This window comes from Gouania willdenowi, chromosome 19 (genome assembly GCF_900634775.1).
Source record: "Gouania willdenowi chromosome 19, fGouWil2.1, whole genome shotgun sequence".
NCBI classification, from domain to species: domain Eukaryota; kingdom Metazoa; phylum Chordata; class Actinopteri; order Blenniiformes; family Gobiesocidae; genus Gouania; species Gouania willdenowi.
In genome coordinates, this window is record NC_041062.1 from 23,710,612 (window position 1) to 23,722,462 (window position 11,851).

At 38.9% G+C, this 11,851-nt stretch overlaps 1 pseudogene; it reads left to right on the forward strand.

Annotated features, from left to right (window-relative positions):
• The first annotated feature begins 3,318 nt into the window (after positions 1-3,318).
• Positions 3,319-4,053, forward strand: LOC114481898 (parkin coregulated gene protein homolog pseudogene; annotated as a pseudogene).
• Positions 4,054-11,851: the final 7,798 nt, after the last annotated feature.

An 11,851-nucleotide genomic window follows, 5' to 3' on the forward strand; every position in this document is an offset into this window, starting at 1 on the left:
ATGTTTACTGTATGCTACATTGCTGTATGATTTATGTTATAGCGCTGATCTCGTACAATTCCTATTGCTACTTATGTTGTATAGCATTGGCATTGTTTTTTGTATAGTCATCCTGATTCATAAGAGTCATTTTTGATTGCAAACCTATTTTGTTGGATAACATGATAAAGACAAGTTTAATAAAACATGTATACAAGAATATACTCTTGCGGTTTTGCTTTTATTTTTATTAATTAATTTCATTTGTATATATGTTTTTATTAAACAGATTTTTATTTTACTCTTCAGACAGTGTAGTAATGGGGCAAATTATTTTTTTAAGGTTAATTAAATTGTAGGTTAGTCTATTCAGCTTAAAGTTATAAGTGGAATAAATATGTAAAGCAATTGATATTACTAATGATTTTACGTTAAACAAATTTTGTATCAAGTGTATTGAACTCAAAATAACAATACCATACACTCATTTTTTAAAGTTAAATTAACTCAAGTTTTCATCAAACATTAATTTTTTGAAGTAAACTCAACTTATCTGGGTTTACAGTGCACTGGAGTCTGATACAGGTCACATGTTAGATGGTAATGTGAACAGACAAACAAAAAATTGGATCTGAGCAAAGAATCGTAATTGAGCATTAAAGCTTGCAGTGTGAACGTAGCCTAAAACTCACCAAATGCAGACTGAGTTTCGTGACTGAAACACTCACTGAGTAAAACAACCCTGTTGACTGAGTGGAAGGAAGGAACATTCAGCCATCTGCCATACAATACGTATGACAGTGATACAAAACTGCTCCAACAATAAATCAATAAAAATTGACTATTAAAACTTTATCAACAAATTTCATTATAGATTTGTTGCGTTGTGGGATTCCTAATAATAATAATAGTAATAATAATATTTTTTATTTAAAGCGCTTTTTCAAGACACTCAAAGAAACTTTACAGCATAAAAACAACAAGAAAATATGACAGAGAAAAGAAGTGAGTGAGTGAGTGGTTTGAACATTAAAAGCTCAGTGAAACGGGTGCGTAGTGAGAAATGATTTGAAGGATGGGAGGTCGTTGCGGATGTGGCTTGGTAGGGAATTCCATAGGGTGGGGGCAGCTACAGAGAAAGCTCTGTCTCCCCAGGTTCTGTCACTGACCGTGACGCAGAGCCGTTTGCCTCACCTGCAGAGCTTTGTGTGTGGACGCACGAGTGTGTGTGTGTGCGCACATGAGTGTTTGTGTGTTACTGTGTGCGTACGCACGAGCGTCATTGTGTGTGTACGTGCACAAGTGTGATTGTGTGTGCGCACAAGTATTTGTGTATGCGCACCAGTGTTTGTGTGACTTTCGTGCACGCGCGTTTGTTTGTGCGTGAGAGACACTTTTTGTTTGTGCGTGAGAGACACTTTTATTTTAGTTTAATCAGCTTAAGCAGGATTTGAATATGCTTTATAAACTGTTTAAAAACAAATCTGATTCATAGATTAATTTATTGACCGATTAATTGATAATGAAAATAATGGGTAGTTGCAGCTCTAATGAATAATGGAATAAAACGGGTGTAGAGTGTGTAATAGAAAAGTTTCACGTTATCTGTACATGAGTTTTTCTTTCAATGATATTAAAGTAAATATTAATTCAAGAACTCCACAGGCTAACTCCAGTAGCTCATTGCTAACTACACTTGATAACTACTCAGGGTCAACTCTACACTCTTAAAGCTGTGAGAGACCAATGAGCAGCTGTAGATCTGTTGTGGACAATGATCCCGTCTAATGAAACTCTGGTCTGTTTGTCTGTTTCTACGTCTGCATCTTAAACAATAAATCGATAAATAAAGACCAGCGATTCCTCTTCTTGGCTCTGGGTTTGTTTCCACAAAATGTAAGAATAGGAATAGAGGACATTGAAGTGAAATCTGTGAAATGACAATTAAAAGAAGCTTTTGTCACTTAAATTTACCTGTGAAATATAGAATCTTTAACAGGAGCTCAGAGTTTATCAGGGTGGCTGAAAGTTTGATTGCATTCAGACAAAATTTCACACTCTCATTTGATATAATTTGGTTTCTCATTGCACTTTGTGGAGCAAATCATAACCATCCTGATGACAGCGTGTGGTGACAACAAGTATGTGTTCAGGTATTAAGTATCATGTCTTATTCAGGTACGCTTCAGAGTCTATCCATAAACTCTGGATCAACATACCCCGCGATGGGACACTCTGGGTATCGGATTCCATTACAGCTGGTATGAAGTGGGTTAATCAACCCTGAGTATGTAAACCTTGGGTTACTTATGTGCACGCGCGCGATAAAAAGTCATCATCAATGGAGCAAAGATAACACAAACTGCCATGGCAACCACCCGGAAAAGTGATTCATTCACCTTGATGGTGAAATAAGCCAGCGTTTGAGGAATATGAGCCTGATCTAAAGATGCGTTCACTAAGAACGCTACTTCACTCACTATAGTGGCTTAAATCGGCAGTGATTAGTGTGGAGAATAATATGAATAAAATGTGTTTGAGGAGACGTGTCAGCAGCATAAGATGTCTGCATAGAGAGCCCTCCTGTTACACTCGATGTAAAGACAGTGACTGCCACTTGATATTGTATCATTTATATTGATTTTTAATGTAATATCGTCGCCAGAGTCATCTCAATGTCCAATAATTGTCATAAAAAAAAGACCGAAACAAGATGCCAAATCTATCTTTAACTTCCATTACTATTATGTTCATCACCAGCAGAGGGAAACGCTCTCCCCTGATTGGTGGATGACATCTCAGGTACTGTTAATTAGGCCTGGAATACTCTGGGGTGGGGGTCATTTTAAGGTTAGCGCTAAACCTAAGCTAATGCTAGGCTAGTACTAAGCATTTGTGGAGAGGCTCAGGGAATGAGGGTGGTCATGGGGGGGTTATCAATGGAGGGGGTCACTAAGGGGTGTAGTAAGCATGTCGGGGGGCTCATGTTGGTCTTTGGAGGGTTGGAGGGGTGTGTGCTCAGTGCTCAGTCTCCCATCCAACTGCTAACCAGGCCCAGACCTGCTTAACTTCTAACGAGATCTAATGAGATTGGGCAATGACAAGCTGGTATGGCCACTGGGGGCTTAGTAGGTGGGTGGGGGGTGTGTGTTTCATTAGGTCATGGGGTGTAGCAATAGTAAAAATCTTGGGGCAGTCCATCATCATTGCAACCACTGGGTCATTTCATATATCCATTCATTTTCCCATTCAAAACAAAAAGAACCTCTGACATCATCAGTGGTCTTTTGATGTGTCACCAGCTCCTGATAACATCATCAGCTGACATTCCGTCTGCTGGCTACTGATTAGTTGACAACCAAGTTCTACTCTCTTAGCATATAGCCTCAGTGGGTTGTTGACATGCCTATGGATCATTCAAAGAAGACAAAGACCACTAAGCTCCAAGCAGAGGGCTTCACCCTGGAAGCCTATAGGAGCAAAACTGGGGTGTCTGGACCTCCACCAACAGGGATCTTTAAAGACCGCCCGACCATATCGACCAACTTCAGAAAGCTTTACAACCAGGGACAGCTACCTGTTTTTGTGGATCATTGTACTGGAGGCCGCAGGATTTCCTGGAAGTTGAACATCACCTTTCTGGACTACAACTACTTCCTGCCGCTGTTCTTTGATGGATTAGTTGAGACTGCTCAACCATACGAGATGCTGGCACGCCAAGGAGTCCACGACATGCTGGAAGTGGGAGGCCCCAACATCCTACCAGTTGTTCCCCAGCTCATCATCCCCATTAAAAAAGCTTTGAACACCAAGAACAACCAGGTGATGTACAATACCATGAAGGTGCTGCAGTATCTGGTGATGTCTGCAGAGCACGTGGGAGAGGCTCTGGTTCCATACTACCGACAGATCCTCCCTGTTTTCAACCTCTTCAAGAACAAGAAGAAAAACATCGGCAATGGCATGAGCATTGGCGATTTGATTGAAGAAACTCTGAACATACTCGAGCGCTACGGAGGAGAAAACGCTTTCATAAATATCAAATACATGATCCCCACCTATACCAGTCCTTGAAGAAGCTCTAAAGGCTGGGCTCTAACAAATTGATGTGATTTCTAGTGAAAAAACTTTCAATAAAAAAAAAAAAAACATACTGATTATGTGATTTATTATTATAAATCGGTATTGGGGAAAAAACACAACCGATACCCAAACCAAGATGCAGCCCAGTCTCACCCAGACTTTGCCTTCATATTTAATAGAACATTAATACAATGTTTTAGTCATTTTAACAAATTCAACATTTTTTTTACAACTTTAAAAAATAAAAATAAATTCTAGGTCCCATTTTAATATTGTTCAGCTTTTTTCACACTTCTCTAACTTTTTTAGCTTATTTCAACTTTTAATGTTTTTCCAACATGCTGTCGCCTATATCAGTGTTTTTAAACCCATTTCTACATTTTTCATGTTATTATCCAAATCGGGCTAAAGGTAGCGTAGTAGTTAGCACCTCCGTCTCACCTCAACAAGGTCCTGGTGTGAAAACTTGGGTCTTTTCTGTGTGGACTTTACATGTTCTCCACCGTGCATGCATGGGATTTCTCTGGGTACGCCATTGCCTCCCAGGTCAGCTAATGCTAAGATAATGGTAAGGTTAATGCGTAACTAATACTAGGCTAATGCTTAGCTAATACTAGGCTAATGCTAATCCAGTGCTAGGCTAATGCTATTACAAGGTTAATGCAAGGCTATTGTTAATAGTAAGTTAATCCTAAGCTAATGTTAGGCTAATGGCAAACAAATACTAGGCTATTGCTAAGTTAATGCTAGGCTAATGCTTGGCTAATGCTAAGTTATCTTTCAGCTATTTTGATCATTTAAAACTTCCTAAACTGTAGAAAACAATATTTACATTGGTTCAGACTATCCAACATTTTTCAGCTTTTTTCAACTGATTGAACTTTTTTCAACTTTAACGTTTCAGCCCATTAATAAGATTTTCTTTTAACCTTTAAATAAGCTTTTGAACCTTTTGCTCAACATTTAACGATTCAACCTATCGATTAATCTTTTCTCAATTTTTAACCCTTCAGCTCATCATTTAACTATTTAACGTTTTGTCTGCAATCCCTAATGCAGCATTTAGCGACACAGGCCAGCACTGGCTTCCTCTCTAGCATTTTCTTCAGGAAATGCAGATCTTCTAGATGCATATGTATTTGTGTACTACATCCATGTGTCAGCTGACCACACTTATATTACCATTTATAACCTGCTGGCAGCATTTTAAAGGTATCAGTGTTAGTTAGACTTGGGCACTGACTGATGACTAGCTCTTAGCCAGGCCCCATGGGCCCTCTCAGCACTGCTCGAGGCCTTAGACAGAGAGAAAACAGATTGAGTTAAAGGTATTCTGATCGACCCATCTGTAGATCCTCCCACTGCTCCGCCTCCTTGGACAGAGACAAACGTGGATTTGAACTGCTATCCATCTTATGCTTTAGTTCACACTCATGATTTGTGTTTTGCTGCTTTGTTGATCAGTCTCCCCCACACTCACCCTGACACATGGAAACGCTGAATGCATTGGCATACATTTGCCTTTATTAGTAAGGCCTAATGTGTGTGTGTAATTTGAACTGTTAAGTGCATACCTCATATTCAATTGCAAATATACCGTATTTGATGTTGTTTTCAGAGTAATCTTCATAAATACATAAATAAGTCTCACACAACATCAGATTGCAAAAAAAATGAATGGTAAACAAAGAAACCCTAATTAAAATGGGACTGGAAACAGTGATAATTTAGCATTAACCTATCATTAAATGCTGTTTAGGGCTGCTCAATTGAGTGGTTTCAGGCAATATTGCCTCAGTTAGAGGAACTTTGCATTTTTGGAATCTTGGTAATTTTTCTATACTCCTGTTTCACTTTAACAAACCAATGTTTCGCCTTCGCCTTTTGCCTTTTGACTCGCACCGGCAACTAAATGAGCAACTAAGTGAGCTACTAAGCAATAAGTGAGCATCTAAGCAACAAAGTGAGTAACTATGCAACTATTAAGCAACTAAGTGAGCAACCAAGTGAGCAACTATGCAACTATTAAGCAACTAAGTGAGCAACCAAGTGAGCAACTAAGCAAATAAGTGAGCAACTAAGCAACCAAGTGAGCAACTAAGCAACCAAGTGAGCAACTAATTAACCAAGTGAGCAACTACGCAATAAGTGAGCAATTATGCAACTAAGTGAGCAACTAAGCAACTAAGTAAGCAACTAAGTGAGCAACTATTGAGCAACTAAGCAACTATTGAGCAACTAAGCAACTAAGTGAGCAGCAAAGCAACTTTTTTCAACCTTTTTTCAACTTTTGCTACTTCTTTGACCCGTTTTCAACTTTTTCAATCCTTGTTAACTTGATTCAACCTATTTCAATTTTTTTTTAACCCTTTTCAACTTTTTTTTAAAAAATTTTTCAACCCATTTCTACTTTTTCAAACTAATTGCTAATTCTTGGTTAGTGCTAATGTTAGGTGAATGCTAACACTAGACTAATGCAGTGTGAAGCAGTTCAGCACAGGCATCTTCACTTGCATTTTCTTCAGGAAATGCAAATATTCTAGTTTTAATTAACTTTCAGGGGAAAATTAATAATTATAATGTATTTGTAATTGAAAAAAAAAATGCTGGTTATGACAATTATAATTGAATTGTAATTGACCCCAACCCTGGTACATTCACTTCTTAAAGTCTGACTTGCTCTGAGATACTTTTCTTCATCTATTTTTGTAGTACCTACTTGTGTTTCCACTATTGTGTTGAAGGTACATTTACCAACATGTGAAATGATTTGTTTGACCAAATGTAGCTGCTGAAGTTTAAGGTTGAAGTGGATAGGTCGACTTGGATCAAAAGCTAACGAAACAAGACACCCTTCATGATTGTGTGTTAACCCACAGAGGCAGAGGAAGCTAACACACCAATGCTGCACTGATTCAGCCGCAGCTGCTGACACATCGATTCGTATCCTGTGCTTGTCTATGAATCATACATTAATGGATGAGATGGCCATTATCTCCGTGCTTGTCTGCTCTCACCCACTTCAAGAGGGAAAATAATATTGCAGCCACTGTCTCTCTCTGACTGTCACACACATGCCTCTCACCTTCTCACCTCTGTCTTATCATGGAGAGCTGTGTTTCTGCCTCTCATATGTGGATACATTAGCATGCTTCATACACTCCTATCACTATTCACATCTCTTAGGAGCTCAGACTGATTCTGTTGTGTTTGAGACCCTGCTGTGATGCTCCTCAGGGAAAACCACAAGCATGCAGTGCTTATTGAATTTACTGTAAGTATACACTAATGCTACTCTGCACTTCCTTATGTAGGTATGTTTATCATGTTGGTAATGCAATAATGTCGACACTTATTGTTGTTCTGTCTTGGTTTCTTCTTTAATGAGTGTTTGTGTTTTGAGTCCAACCAACTAGTGTTCCCAGCATCAGTGCTTTAGGATGTATTCTGGTTAAAGGTTATTCTAGGCAGGAGAATACTGTATTTTTCAGACTATTGAACACACCGCTATATTGAACACACCGCTATATTCCAATAATTTAGCAATTTTCCAAGAAAAATTTACATGACGTGACGTAGGCCGCACCCTATTGGCTGATGAGGGTGGCAATCAGAACGGAGAGGTAGGAGGGCTGCTGTACTCCTTATAACAGAGGGTTCCGTGTATTCTGATCAGTTTCAACAGACGAGTTTCCATTTCCACATGAAGTCTCCTCATCACTGTCCCGTGTCTGCATATCTGTCCATTTACAGCTTTTTATGGTTACTTTTTACTGGATCCAGACTGATACACCGCTCCCTCCGCTCCCCTGCACCATCGCCTCAGCAGTGATCATGTTCAGTCCGAACTCTGAGTCAGAATTCGGACACATATAGATGTATTACAGTCCTCCACCTGCCCATTCTGATTGGCTAAGTCGTTTCATCAGCCATTCTTCTTCTTCTTCCCACATTGATTTAAAGCACCCAGCTAGTATGGACTGAAAAGGAATTTGATGTGAACTGTTCACAGGTTTGGTCAATTATTGCACGTGTCGAACTACTGACCTGATTTATTATATTAAATTTACTTTAAAAATGACAATAAAAGGCCATCTTTTCCTCCTGTTTTTGAGAATATCCAGTGGACTGAAAGGATGTCGTTCTAGGTTTGCTGTTGATATTGTCAATGTGCGCAGTTACGTATTGAAACCTGCGAGCAAAGTTAACACAAAAATTAAAAATTTTCTGACCTGGATCATCACTGACCTTTTAATCGATCATATGGAGATGCCGTATTAATGGTGGAGAGGTAGAGGTAGAGCTGATGGTGCTGCCTCAAGCACTGCGACTCTGTGGCGGCTGGGGTTGCCAGATTGGGTGTTTAGTCTGTTTTAGCTGTGTTCAACAGAAATGCGGCACTCTGCTGAACAAAGTTCCGAAACCGTCACAAACATCAGAAGTGAACGAGTTCATTAGTGAATCGTTGATTGAACTTGTTCACTGGTTTTGTGTGAAGGCTGATCTCCCTATACCTCATTCTGCTGCACTGTCATTATAGAAAGATTGCCATGTGATTCAGCCTTTGAAAGAAGCATAACAGATGACCATGAGACACAGCATTCGTACATCACATGTTGAAAACATCTCTGAGGAAAAAATACCCACCACAACAAATAAGCTCTCCATGATGCACGTATAGAAAAGTGTACATGTTAGCATAAAAGAAAACCTTGTGAACAGAGATCGGCTGATTACATGATGGTACGAAGGTTGGTCATGACTGGGAGAAAAGATTTGATAAAAGACAGTTGGATAAGTTCTCTTTGGATTTGATTGTATGACCATGTTGTAAAACACTGCAGTGCTAGCCTTACTAAAGCACTTGTTGAAAGAGGCAGATGTACTTTGGTGAGGCTGACATCGAACAGCTCAGAACAGAAAAGATAATACAATCATCTGAAAGATTAAAACATGTTGAAACAAGTAAACAAAAAACAGAGAGAAGCTGAAAAGTCAAGAAAGTCTTTGCCATATGACGAAGTCCAAAGCTTGGGTTCAAAAGAACACACTGACAATCTGCCAAATGTCTAAGGACATGTTGTTCCACAGCCTCAGGGCTTGTATTTCTCCCTCTGTCCTTAATAAGACAAGCCTCAGAGAACGCTTCACGTTGTCTAACTCAACCACAGGTTAGGGAGGATCAAAGATCAGAGATGTTCAAAATGATTAGAGCAGAGCTGCTAAATTAAGACAAGAAAAGTTCTGCAAATGTTTGAACATTAGTCTAATTATACATCTATGCTTATGTGGCTTTACGTTTATCTTTCATCAGTAATCACTTAACTTTGAACATGAATCACTGTTATTAATTGAACCTAGGCAGACATTAAAGTAAAATAACTGTTGTCATTTTATTTAGTCTATTATTAGCAGAAACTGAAAAAATGCAGCATAATTCACAACCTACAAATAGTGTTTGACATTTCTGAGTCAAATGTCACAAAATATAATGAATGTGTCTTAAACAATGTCTGATAACTTCCATAAACATAAATTATTTGGTAAATCATGTTATCTGAAGACCAGTTTAAGACTGAACTACTGGTTAGTGGGATTGAAAAGTGCGTTTACTTTCATTTCATGTTGAAATAATTGGTTGATGATTTTGGGGAGCTTTTTATTAATCAAAGATATCTGATTGGCTTTCGCAACTGACTGTGTCCATTCACTGATAGCGGACGGGAGTCTGCTCCATATGCTGTGGTGTAATTGTTTTACATTTGTGCTATTGAACGTACCCTAGAGCTGTTGTTAGGATCAGCCAATAGAATGTGTATATGTCTACGGCCTGTTCTGTTGATTCACGTGACGTCACTCACATTGCTGCATCGCGACAAAGCGAGAACACACATTTCAGATGGAGAATCTGCTGTCTGAAATAATCAAAATGCCCAAGTTTTGTGTAGTTTACGGTTGCTCCAATCGTTCTAACCAAGAACAAGATTTTATAGAGTATCGAAGATTGTCATTCACAAAGGTGAGAAATGTAAAAAGCTCACAGAACAACGCTGTCAAGAGTGGATTTTTATGCCCACCGAAGTTTTCTTAATGCCCCCCATTTAATACTGCCTGGCGCCGAGAGACAGGGAGAGAGAGCTTGCTAATTGTCTACCTTTCCTTCCTCTGATCCATCTATCCATACTTATTTCCCCTCACCAGTAAATGACTGGGGGTTATTTCATTAAAAAGTGTTCTTCGTAGAGCCTGGACTTTGGTTTAAACCTGGTTCAGCTAAGCCGTTTGTGACCATGCTGGCTTTTCCCATTCCATTCCATCAAACTCTTCTCAGCTTGGAGCTCTCCAACACTCTGACACCATCTGACTGCTCACACTGTACGTTCATACACGACACGTCGGGGTCTTGTTTCCAGAAATGCTACGTACAAATTGGAAGAAGAAGAAGAACTCTGAAGCGTCACCATTAAAACAGATGAAGAAGAACCCGGAACTGGAGAGACACTCGCAAATCTCAGCAAAAAGAGCTTTAAAAAAAATGCTCAAAATAAGCCAAAAATCGCACAGTGTATGCCCGCCTTTAGACTCACAAGATCGATCACAGATTTAATGATTAGAGACGTGCGCTGCAGCTTGTGCGATCAATAAGCAGCCAATAGAAACCAATGCTGAGACCAACAGGACATGACATCATCTGTTACTGAGCAGTGAAATTAAAGGACAGACACGTAAAAAAAAAAAAAAAAATTGTAGTAAAGGGTTAAAGATGGTGTAATTTAGTCAATGTATCACATAAAACAAGTAAGATGTGATCACTGATCATGTGAGTTTTTAACACCTGTCTGCATTTTAAATAGATGCTGTAACTCACATTTAAATAATAGGTCATTTATGGGACTTGTGACTGTTTGATGAATAGTTTGTTGAACTTAGCACTAAACATTAAATTCAAATGAACAGAGGAAGCAGCTCAACGGTGCTGTGTGCACAGCTGGATGACACATCCAACCAGGGCCAGATTAACGCTTCGCTGTACCCTGGCAAACAATATTGAACAGGGTTTCTATAATATGGCAAAAGAATTAATAGATACCAGTAATCTACATACATTTACTCAATACACCAATATCTAACTGTCATCAAGTGCATTTTGATGTACATATGTGCAAATGCTCATAGAAACACAAATGCACCACAATATCCTCTTGTCAAAGCCCCTCACTCACATATGACGCTATGAAAATAAAACACATCAGCATCAGTATAATCTGTCAAAACATAAACATCTGGAAACCTAACAATTTCTCTCAAAGAAATGCTGATCTGGCAAAATACACTGGAGTGCAAAAATTGCTTATATTCTTTATATGCTTCTTTCCATTTTCTGTGTTTCTGATCACCTTCTCCTTTTTTAGTTTCTGTTTAGCGCTCCCACTGAGCTGCCTCTCCATGTTTGCATTTTTTGAGGTGCGTAGAGCAGTTGTTCCCAGACTTTTGTGCCCATGGTACACCAAAGGACACGTAAACATCAGAAGACACACCTATTGTGTAAAATAGCCTTTATCAATCAATCAATCAATCAATCAATCAATCTTTATTTGTATAGCGCCAAATCATAACCAATGGTATCTCAAGGCACTTTACAGTAGAGCAGTCTTAAGGACGGACTCTTCATTTTATGGATACACACATATGCATATATACGTATATACACATACATATGTATCCCACACCCAACATGAATTCATCATGGTGGCAAGGAAAACCTTCTGTTAAGCAGCAGGAACCTTGT